Here is a 12299-nt window from a genome sequence, read left to right on the forward strand (position 1 = left end):
ATCCATGTCACATATTCTAAGAGATTCTTGATGTCTCATTCCCCTGGACAAACTTTAAAACCTTTATAGATCCTAAGTGCTTTATTGGACAAGTACTATCACCCTCTCTCAAACGTATATTATCAATAACCATCGCCTCAGGATGTCTCATCTTCACCACTTAAGTGCCCCAAGACGACTCCTCCATTTCTGACCACAAGACAAATTTTGGCAGCACTCCTGAGTCTACTCTGCTATAAAAGGAAGCCTGTAATTTTGATATGTTAGGAGCTGGGGTGTGGTGGATTCCAGACCCTGCTTGATGAACTCTCTCCTTTCTTCCTCAATGCAGTTCTTGTAACAGCAAAGTCTTATTTTTAAATTCTGAGTCTGTGGTCCTGTTCCCACAGCGTGCTCTGATCACCCTTCCTACAGGGGAAATCTGGAGAATTAGGCATGCCTTGACCTAAACGAACCCATCTTGGCTCCCAATAATCCCTGCTTAGAAAAGGAACTTCTGGAATTTTGCCTAGGATTATCATAAGCTCAATGCACCATATTTTTCCCCTGCTCACACTGAGGCAGTGTTTTTTTTTGTTTCCTTCCTGGCACCTCTCCCCTCCCCAGAAGGGCCCCTGAATGACCCATCTCTGCCTGGAGGGGCCTCAAACAGCAAAGGCAGGTGGGGGCAGCCAGGTCTCAGCCAAGCCTGGCGTTCTGCTTCCTCTTAGGCAGGATTGTTCTACTTCTCTGGTTTGATGTGCTTTCTCCCTGATAGAGAAGCCAGGGTCCTTTGGATTATATTCCATTCTATAACGTTCAGTTCTGTTCTATAAACATTAAGCTTGCACCTTATTTTCTCTCTCTTGCTCTGAATGGGTTCAGAAAATCTCTCCCACCTTCTTTAGGTCTCAGTGTCTCAGGGAGGTGGGCCTCAGGCACACCTAGGAAGGGCCTATCCTTTCAGAGATCCAAGCCAGAAACCTCAGGCTGGCTCTGAGGACCCAGAGCAAGGGAGGAGTGGTGGGCAGGCCAGGGCCCTGGCCAAGGCATGGTCTGTAGGAGCGAAGGCCACCAGTCATTACCAGGGGAAGATGCAGATCTACGTCAAGGAAAGTGCATGAGCTTGGGAGTCACACAGGTCTGGATGGGGAATTCTGGACAATTTCTCCCTCTCAGAGTTGTTGGGAGGATTAAACGAGATCATGTTTGTTAACCCTCGGAGTCTGGCATATAGTAAAGATTTAACAAATTGCAGTTAATATGGTTATCATTACTACTATTGTTATCCAAAGAGCTCTGGTAATCCCAAACTCTCCCGGGAGCCTTCAGGGCCTGTCCATGACTTCCCTGCCCACAGGAGCTCCTCCAGCACACAGACACAAGCCAGGGCAGGCTGGATTCACTGCAGCCCCGCTTCCCAGTTACCTAATTATAAGTCAGCCTTCTTAGATCTCTATCTCCACAGATTTGGGCAGGGACCTCTCGCAGCCATACTCGTGTTAGAGGAGGAGCACTGGACCTGGAGGACACAGGCTGGGGTCCCGTCCCAACTCTACCTCCTGACTCTGCTGAGCCTTGATTTGCTCACTTGCCAAATGAGTATAAGAACAGAACCTGCTTCATTGGATTGTTGTGAAGGTTATTATGGGGAAGTGACTAGCTTGGGACCTGCTACAAAGTAGGGACTCAAGCAAGTTTGCTAAATTTCAACTCAGCTGAGTGCCTGGCCTCCTTCTAAGAAATAAAGGAGGCAGACATCCTGGAAAGGGAATGAGGGGCCAAGGAGAGGGTGGGTGTCTTGGAAATGGAGACTTTTTTCCTCAATAACTCACTGGCAGTTCCTGGCAGAGAATCTGCTCCTGTGAGATTCTGGCTGGGCACGTGGTGTGGAGGGAAAGGGGAAGAGAATAAGAGAGGAATCACAGAGATGGTAGAGATGAACCACTTCAGGAAGCACAGAGACCAATGTTCCATGACTGGTCAGTGGAGAAGCTGAGACTGGAACCCAGGATTGTCTGACTCTAAAGCCTGTACCCTTTCAACTTCCAGAGGCTCTCTAGGGGGAAGGCATGGCCTTCCAGTGGGCCCTGTGAATGACCCTCTCACTTTCCAGATGTATCAAATAGACATTGAAAGCCCAGGGTTACCTGGTGTGATCCCAGTTCCCAAAAGTTGCTCAGGTTGCTGTCAGACTGTGATGCAAAACTAAGAAATTCCAGCCAACTCAGTGGGGAGCTCCCGAGGAAAGATTGCGTGTCAGAAGCATCCACATTGGACAGAAATGGGCAGATCCTAGGACCCACGTGTTTCTCATTGGCTGGGAGCTGCCCAGAGAGTGCAGTCTCACCCTGAAGGCTCTGCGGCTGGAACCCTCACTGCACCCTCACAGCTGAATGGCGAGTTCTTCAATGCAGGGAGGTCGGGGTAGCGCACCTCCATGGCTCCCACCGTCCAGCTCTGCCCTGCATGGACGCAGTTCTCCAGGCTTCCAGCGAGCTCTCTTCCTGAAGACTTAGACGAGGGAGGTTGGTGGGACACACTACAGCTCCCATCACTGCAATTGATCTTGGAACTTCGGCTGGTGCTCATCATCTTGCTTCTCCACTATCCATTCTAAATTCCTCCCCACCGGCCAAGCTATCACCTTGGCAGGTCAGGTCATGTGACCCAAACCCCCATTCCTCATCCCAGAACCTGCACTGTGATTCTCCCTGTAGGGCTGCCACAAACTTCACACCACATCTTCTACACTGGCATCTCCAACACCACGATCTGCTGGATTGTATGGCCCAAGTGGCAGGGCTGCTTGCACTGCAGCCTGGACTTGACTTTCTGCCCTTTCCTGCTCTAGGCCCCACTCTGGAAGCCTTTCATGTCACCCCGTGTACGGACTGGAGCAATGTCCATAGGTACGCAATGGGTACCTACAGAACCGAAAAAGGTCTAACAGACACTGTGCTTCCTTCTTTATGGTGGTACAAGCAAAATGCAGCCATTTGTCTTTTGCTTTGAATGGGATGTCCCAGCATGCCTCTGACCCCTGGACCCCTAAAATCTTTCCTGGTGTGACAGGCTTGTGAATCTTTGTAAGGCTTATCTCCCACCCTCTGGAACACGTGTGTCTTATCAAGGCCTCCAGTGTGCTAGCCACCTCTTGCTCATCCTCCTGGTCAGTATGATGTCATCAATGTCATGGATCAATGTGATGTTCTGCAGGAAGTCCAGGCGGTCTACAACTCTTTGGGCTATATCATTGACAAGGAGCAAGAGAATTAACACAGCCCTGGGATAAAACTATGAATGTATGTGGTTGTCCATTCCATGTAAATGTGAACTGTATCTGATCTTCCTTCCTGATTGGGATAGAAAATAGCACATTTACCGAGTCAATAGTGGCATACCATGTACCTGAAGCCATATTAATCTGCTCTAGCAAAGACCCTAGACCAGCATGGCAGCTGCATTTGGGGCTACTATTTGGTAAAGCTTTCAGTTGTCTACAGTCACACTCTAGGATCCATCTGGTTTCCGCAAAGACCAGACTGATAGATTAAACGGAGATATGATAGGGACCACCACTGCAGCATCTTAAGATACTGAATAATAACATTAATATCTGCCATTCCCCCTAGGATACTATATTGTTTTTGATTTACTATCTTGGTGAGGAGTGGGAGTGTGGAGAATAGAGGGTGGAGAGGGAAGGAAGGAGAGGAGGAGAAATTCAGAGGCTCCCACTTGGCCTTCTCCACTATGGTAGTTCTTACTGCACAGATCAAGGACCCAGCGTAAGGATTACTCTATCTGCTGAGTATGTCAAATATATATTCAGAGATCATAGGAATGAGTACTGAGTGGTCTCACATCCTCAGTAGATCCACTGTAAGCTGCACTCTGGACAAGACTCCATTAATTATTACTTGGTCCTCATATGTAGGTCCACAATGATGCTTCAGGTTTCTGGGTATCAATGTCAACTCAGACCCTGGATCCAATAGTCCTAGAAATGTCTGGGTATTCTCATTTCCCCAGTAAACAGACTCTGAGTAAATGTCTATCAATTCCTTTGGGTAAGGGCTGGGAAGATCCTTATAGTGTATTCTTGCCAAGGAATATGGAGCACAGTCCTTTCTCCTAGAGACCCAGGTACAACTTTAGTTGACAGGTTCTCCCTTCTACTAACACAAGGATCTAAAAACTGGATCAGGTCCAAGAATTGGGCAAGGGATGGGGACATTTCGTTGGGCAACCACCCTAAACCTCCTGCTTAAATGTTCTTCTTTCTTTTCATGTTACCCTTACCGGTTTCACATCTATTTTGCCTGTAGAGATGCCTTATCCTAGTAACCATTTCCACAGCTCTCTGCAGGTCAAGCTCCCTTGGATGCCACCCCAACTTTGCTGGGTTCACAATAACTATGACCTGGCTTTTATAGGAGCCATCACCCTTATCCTACCAATAGGCCGAGCTCTGTGACTGTCTCTTCTACCATCATCTCCTCTTGCAGAGGAGAGAGCCACCATTGAACTTAATGACACTGGTGTCCTCTCACCAGCACTCTCCTGATGAACTTGGTGAATTGTCTTCTCTGGGACTTCCCATGGGCTATCATCCTCTGATGGGTCTTCTGGCCACTCATAATACGTCCAATCTAGCGTGTCCACGTCCCTGAGCCTTTTAATCCCTTTCTCCACCATTTGCCATGGCAATACAGGCATTTCTGTCATTTTCTCCAGGCTTCTAGGAGCTTCCTGAGCAGCAAATTTGCACTGTCTCCTGGGGTCCTTGCCAGAGAGTTAAATCCCATATCTCCAAGCAAAAAACCTCCCCTTATCCAGTGATCTGTTCTGCGTCCCTTGATCCAGCATCCTTAAAATACAATCTAATGCATAATTCTTGCAGTTCCTCTGGGGTATGGTCCCTTTCCTCCCATACAAGACCCTGGCTGGGTCATGGTGCAACTTAGCTCTAGCTATCAGCCTGGTGGCCAGGAGAAGAGATGGGGGCACACTAGAGAAAAGCCCTATTGCCTGGTGGGGGAGAAGCCTCTGCAGTGTCTTCCTCCACGTGCGGAGTGTTATCTCTTGTTAGCGAGGGGTGGGCCACTTCTGCATGCTCTGATAGTGCAGAGTCTGGGGACCCAAAATATACAGGTGTCCCATCCCATGTGTCCCCATCCTATATGTCAGGTCCCAGGTCTTTCCCAGCCAGAGCCCTGATCTTAGCATAGCCGACTTGCCTCAGCTGAGCATTCTATCATCTTTGAAGTTCCATGCTATTAAACACTGATTTTGATCATAAGCCTTTTCTGCTCTCCCTGTGCGGGAGATAAAGGCCCATTTGTAAGCTAGGCAAAAGCCCCTTCACACTAAGTTTTTATTTTTTTCAGAGATCCTCAGCTTTTCATTATCTCTCTGAAGGATCAGCATAACTTATGGAACTTCATACAGAGAGCTAATTCCATTGCCCTTGTATGCATTGTCCTCTGTGCTTTTCCAGCAGTTGAAGCATCGCGTGACTAGAGTGTTCCCGCCACTGGAACATTCTTCCAAGTCATTACCAATGAAAGTTCTAGCAACTGAGCTGCCTCCTTGTACCCAGGACTATGGTGCCCTACATAACCTTGAGGATGGGGTCTCCATAGACACCTGGGCAGCAAGTGATCCAATAAACATATCCATTTTACCTTCTGTACCAGTTTTGGTCCTTCAGGAAGCAGGCACTGTCAAGGAGTTATGAGGAGATAACACCTGTGAAAGACAAGGGGGAGGACCAGGATTAGGCTTTCTGATTGTGATGCAGATCTGATAACGTCTCTGTCCCACTGGTCGGGAGCTGCCTGGGGAAAGCATATCTACCCAAAGGTGCTGCAGCGAAAGGGGGTCCATAACGTGTTCTGGGGAGCTTGTTATGGGCTGAATTATGTCTCTCCCCACCCCCTAATCAAAAGATATGCTGAAGTCCTAAAACCCAGTACCTCTGAAAGTGACCTTATTTGGAAAGTGTTATAGCCAATGAAATTAGTTAGGATGAGGTCACGTTGGAGTAGAGTGGGCCCCTAACCCAATGTGACTAGTGCCCTTATAAGAAGAAGGCCATGTGAAGACAGAGTCATGCGAGGAGAATGCCACATGATGACGGAGCGTTAGAGTAATGCGTCTAGAAGGCAAGGAAGGCCTGAGGCTACCAGAAGCTGAGAGAGGGGCATGGAACAGATCTTCCCTAGTCCTTTCAGAAGGAGTGTGGCCCTGAGGACTCCTTGATTTCAGACTTCCAGCCTCCAAAACTATGAGAAAATACATTTCTGTTATTTGCGCCACCCGGTTTGTGGCACTTTGTTAGGCAGCCCTAGGGAACTAATACACAGCTGAATAGCAAGTTGGTTTTTGAAGGCAGAGCTGGGTTGTGCTCCTCCATGGTTGACACAAATCCCAAACTGGTGACAAAGCCCACATTCTTACCTTCCCCAGGAGGCCCATGAACTGAGGAGAGAGAGGGTCAAGGCCCTGCCCCTTTCCTATGAAAGTCCCCCCCCACCACCTCCCCTCTGCGCTGGTCCTCTGCTGTGTGGACTCAAGGACTGGGGTCACGGAGACTTCGGGCAGCCCGGCTGGATAAGAGAAGCAAGGTCCTAAGGGGCCACAGCAGCTCATCTGCCCCTACCACTTAGGTGACAAGGAAGGAGCTTGATCTGCCATCTCTCAGGGTTGCCCCCTTCTAGGCCCAGCACCTTTGGGGAAGACCCTGCTATAGCCTCTACCAGCCTACACACACACATATTTGGGGGAAGGAAGTGTATGGTTTTCATCAGATTTTTGAAGCTATCTCTGACCACCCCTTCAAAGATGAGAACCCCTGGCTTATTCCAAATCTTCCTCTCAACGAACATCTCTTCTCAGCTCTGCACTGGACTCACTGACTTCCTCCCCTCCCTACAACCCCAGAGACTTGTCCTTTGATGACACCATGGGGCCAGGTTCCATCTTTCTCTAAAGAAGACTTTGACCACCTCTCCCACGAGGCTTGCTTGGTGCCTCTGGAGTTTACACAGACAAAACTCCATCCACTTGAAGTCTCCATGGGCTGGAAGTGCCGGGTGGCTGAAATGGGCAGCCTTTGTGACTAGAAAAGACTGACAGGCCTTGAGGAGCCTTTGGGGATAGTTTGAAGAAGCAGGGAAGGAAGCCCCTGTGTCCTGAGTTCCCACTCTGTGCCAGGCCGGGTGTGAGTCCTTTCCTCCCTGTGATCTCATTGTCATTGGCCACATTTGTATGTCAGAAGTCATGGGCTCAGAGAGAAGGGAATGGCTCAAGGCCACCCAAGTACAGAGTGATGAGGCTGGACTTGACCCATATCTCTTGCTCCCTAGCTTGATAGCTCCCTGCCTTCTCTGAAATCATCCATAAGGAGAAAAGCCTGGAATACTGCAACGATTCGTCTCCCACTTTGATTCAAATAGAATTAAGTTTTCCCTGAAGTTCTTTGGATGTATTTACTAAACTTATTTTTCTGATGTCAGGGAAAATTGTGAGAAAGACTTTGACATGGGCATAAGAGATTACTAGGTGTCCTGTCTAGAGTTCTCTTCCAGGTCATCTGCACATTTCATTTTCCATGAGGTATTTTACAACTCTCTAAGTTGCAGAAAATTGATAATAATGCAAATTATTCTTTTCCATAGAAATGCAAATGGCTTGCATCCAGTGGAATGCAATTGATTATGGCTCCACGGATATACCAATTTAGTAAATATCCTTAAATACATCAGCATTCTTATGACCTACATATGTAAGTTTCTTTCAAGTCTCCTTTGAACCAGTTGTGCCATTTTACTAGTTCCCTCATTAATTGATGAGTTAACTGACACATGTTTGTTATACGTTTGTAAGTGAGTGGGAAATTCATACTTATTGGGTGACCTTGGCTCTGACTCAAATCTGTTACTCATCGCCTGACGTGTGACAAGGTTCAAGAGGTGGGCCTTTGTATTACCCAGAACTAGCTTTCTAAGATCTTTCAGAGTCCATAAAGGGACATTCTTTTCCTTTTGTTCTTTTCTTTATTTTTATTACTGTTTCCTATATTCTTAATATTTATTCTTGCATGTATCATAGGAAGGGCCATGAGCACAAATCTACCTGTGTCTCTTAGTGGAAAGACATGTGTCATAGCCAAGGCCACACAGGAGACATTTATTGACACTGTCACCTCCTCTGTTTACTCACACTCCAAGGACAGACTATAACTCAGCAGGATGGGAAGGAGGTTCGAACTCCTTCTTGGACACGCGCTCTGATAACAGGAAAGGCTGTTGCAGGCTCCAGGACTGATAACCTCCTAGGCCAGTGGGAGCCAGACAGTCCAGGAGCTGAGCAGAGTGGGCAACTCTGACCAGACTGAGGATCCACCAATGCCTGAAAGATGATGTTGTTTGGTCCCCGTTGGTCCCCTGCAGGGACCCAGCCTGACCTGAGCCCTGGAGCAGGAAGGAAGTCATCCTGAAAGCCAGAGATCAGGATGGTTCCCTGAAGCTGTGGTCTGCAAAGCTTTTTGATCTCATACCATTATTGGTTAAAAATAATCCAAGCATCAATATCTGTGCATTTTATTTCTAAATTTTATATTTGTTTGTATCAAATAGTAATAAAGCTCAATAACTTTTTTGTTATGAAAACGCACATAAAGAGAAGTTCTTCCTGCAGCCTAGCAGATCGTCTCGCACCCCTACTTTGGAGACCATGACACCCAGAAGGAGCTCACCATCACAGCACAGGAGGGAGGTGAGCACGCAGGGAGCTGGTAGCCTGGCTCCACCACTGACGACTTAGGACAAGCTGTGTCTCCTCTCTGGACCTGAGTTCCTCCATCCATTTAAAATCGGGATTATAATACCCATCATTGTCATGCCTCCCTTACAGTTTTAGCGTAAACACCAGCTTACATGAAAAGTGCAAAGTACTATTTATCTGCTGTGGGGTGTCATTTCCAGGAGACTGAAATGCTGGCGCTTTTTGTTTTTGTTTTTTTAACAGCAGACAAAGCCTTTTGGGCCAGAACGAAAGTTCAGGTCTAAACAAGGAATACCCCCCAGAGGGTAACACCTGGACTGTATCGGCCCACCAGAGCAAAGCCACACCAAGTTCCTGCAATCAGATCCTCTTCCAAGGCTACCTCACGTTGATGTGAGAGGATCCTGGAGGGGAAAGAGGGATGGAATCAGGGCCCCAAAATAAATGTAGTTGACTTCTCTTCGTTGCCTCCAGCAATACCTAAAATTTTGTAGTGATGTTATTTGCTAAAAGTAATAATGCTAACCACTACTACTTATCGAGCACTCGGAATTCTAAGTTCTGCACATGTGTTATTTCACTTAGTTTTTGAAATAATACCAGGGGTAAAGCGTTATTATCCCACTTTACATATGGGGCACCTGAGACTCAGAGACATTAAATAAGTTGACCAAAGTCACCTGACTGCTAAGTGGCAGAGCCAAGTTTCACGTCCAGGTCCTCTGGCCCCAAGGCCACCTTCTCTGTAACATTCCAGCACACCATGCTGCCTTCCTCCCTGGGCACCTCCATCTTTGGTGACTCAAGGGGATGATGCCCTTCTGTCAGTCTCCAGACTTACTCAGAGATGGAGGGTCGAGTGGGCCACGAACAGCTGTGGAAAAACCCTGGGACCAAGGAAGGCCACCAGTAGCCCCTAGTCACGCCTAAGATAAAGGGAGCTGAGGCTGGCACAGCCACTTTCACGATAGCCTCAGAGCTTGCAGCTAGGGAGCATTTAAATTCATTCAGACTCCGGCCATTCTTCCATTGACCTCTCAAACTGAGGCCCACAAAGGTTATGCATCCTGCTTGGGAACCCGCGTGGTTGGCTAGGTGATAAGGAAGGCAGAAGCTGCTGCAGTTGTCAGGAACACCAGCCTTCCAATCCATCTGCAGTTTGAATCCCCGTCCTGCCACTTGTTTGCTGTGCCTTTCTTAGCAAGCAGCTTTATCTCTCGGAGTCTTGGTTTCCCTATCAGTGAGATAGCACCTACATCATGATTGCTTTGCAGTTCATTCATTTATTCATTCAACAAATATTAGGTTGAGCCATATGACATTGTGGATTTTTGACCATTTTACTCACAAAAACAGCAATTTCATATGGTTCAGCTTTTGTATTTCTTGAGTGCTGTATTAGGGTTCTCCAAAGAAACAGAAACAGGTTATATACATAGAGAGAGAGAGATTAAGGAATTGGCAAATTCCCTATATTTAAATAGGCTGGCAAAGCTGAAATCTGCAGGACAGCTGGCAGGCTGGTGGCCTGGAAATTCAGATAAGAATTGACATTGCAATCTTGAGTCCAAATTTTATAAGTCAGAAAACTCAGGCACGGTTTCTATGTTGAAGTCTTGAAGCTGAATTCTTTCTTCAGGAAATGTCAGTCTTTGCTCTTAAGACCTTCAACGGATTGGATGAAGCCCACCCACACATTCTGGAGGGTAATCTGCTTTACTTAGAGTGGGGGCGGGGAGTAGGCTAGGTGGCCATGAAAGTTCAGGGCTCTGGGAGGCACGCCCGCAGTGTGGTCAGGGTGACTTCACTGAGAGCATAAGATTTGAGCTATGGCTTGAGGGAGTGAGGGGTCAGCCATGCTAAGGTGTTCTAGGCAGAGGGAACAGTGTGGAGACGGTAAGGCCAGAGCATGCCTGATGCGTTCTAGAACTGAAAGGAGGCCAGTGTAGCTGGAATGGAGTGAGCGAGGGGAGAATGACAGGACATGAGTCGGAGAGGTCTTGTAGGGTCTTGTAGGCCATTGTCAAGTGAGAAAACAAGGGTTAAGTCAGAGACACATTCACGTCAGTGCCCAGCATGGTGTCTGGCAGAAGGTAGGAGCCATCATCCTTCTTGGTGACCTAATTCCTTGAGCACAGGCCAGTGGACTCTGGGTTAGTGCTCTTCCCTCCCCACCTCTTAGATTCTGTGGCCTGGATTCCAGTTTTACCCACTTCATTCCCCAACAGGAATTTCGGGAGCCAGTGGACCACCACAACTGCCTGGAGGTCCAACAGCACCTGCCATATATGTGAGAGAGCCAGGACCCACCATGAGAGGAGGCCAGGAATACCCTGGGCACGCCAGGCCCAGGAGAGACCGGCCCGAGACGTACGGACCACTGCCCTCACTGACGTCTCAACCCTGACCCGCCTGCCCAGGCCAGCCCACAGCCCAGGCCAGCTCTGTCCCAGGCTTTGTTCCTGAGTCTCCAAGGCCCCTCTTCCTGCCAAACAAAGCCCCCAGCCCCCGCCTGCCGCCCAACAGGCACCTGGGGCCTCTGGGCCTGGGAATCAAAGCCTGTTTTGCAAAGGAGGCCCTGTGTTTGGAGAAACACCCATCCCCTGCTGCCCAGCCCTTCAAAGAACCCGCATTGTTCTGCACTGAGAAGGCGCCTCCTGATGCGAGGGCAGGGCCGGGGCTGACGCGGGTGCACCTCTGATCTCAGGCCAGGCCCCCCACGCCACTCGGGGGGGACGCAGGGGCCAAGCCAGGAGCAGTCTGTCCTCATGGCACTGTGCCCCTTTCCCATCCTCTGCCCACCTGAGCCCCCATCCCTTGTGTCCTGGCTGAGGTGGGGACCTGGTGGCCCAGGCCCTTCCACCTGCCCAGACAGCGAGGCGGACTAGAGGGGCATCAGGACAAGAATTGAGGTAGACGCCATAGGGACTGCCAGGGCAAGCGTGTCAGAGGCACCATGAGAAAGATGCCTCGTTCCACCGATTATGAGACTGAGGCCAGAGAAGAGATGGAACTGAACCCAGAGCCTAGCTCAAGCTGGGGGAGGACTGGGACCTCACCCCACACCCGAGTAAGGATAGGTCCAGACCAAAACCAGACCTTCTGACCTGAAGTCTGGTGCTTTTTTTTTTTAAAGAAATATTTCATATGTACTTTTTTGCCCCCAGCATTGTTTTCATTGCAACTTAACTTTGGGTAGACGTAAATTTTACTTTAGATAAATCCTCTTAACAGAGAGTAGGGGCCACAGAACTGGGCATGGGGCCCCCGTGGGTCCTCTCCCTCAGAGGCTCTCACTCTTCTGCTCCTGTTTTTCTTCCCCTGCCGTCCCCACAAAGCCCAGAGGTGGCGTGTTACCCCTCAGCCTCACCCCTATTGTACTGAGGTCTCTCAAGGCACAGAGACGCTAAGTGACCTGCCCAAGGTATTACAGGAAACCAGGGAGAAGCCAAGACTCAGAATCACATCTCAGGTGCTACTTCCGCACTCTTTTTTCCTCCAACTACACCCACGAGGCTGTTGCCACA

This window comes from Equus asinus, chromosome 5 (assembly GCF_041296235.1).
Source record: "Equus asinus isolate D_3611 breed Donkey chromosome 5, EquAss-T2T_v2, whole genome shotgun sequence".
NCBI classification, from domain to species: Eukaryota; Metazoa; Chordata; class Mammalia; order Perissodactyla; family Equidae; genus Equus; species Equus asinus.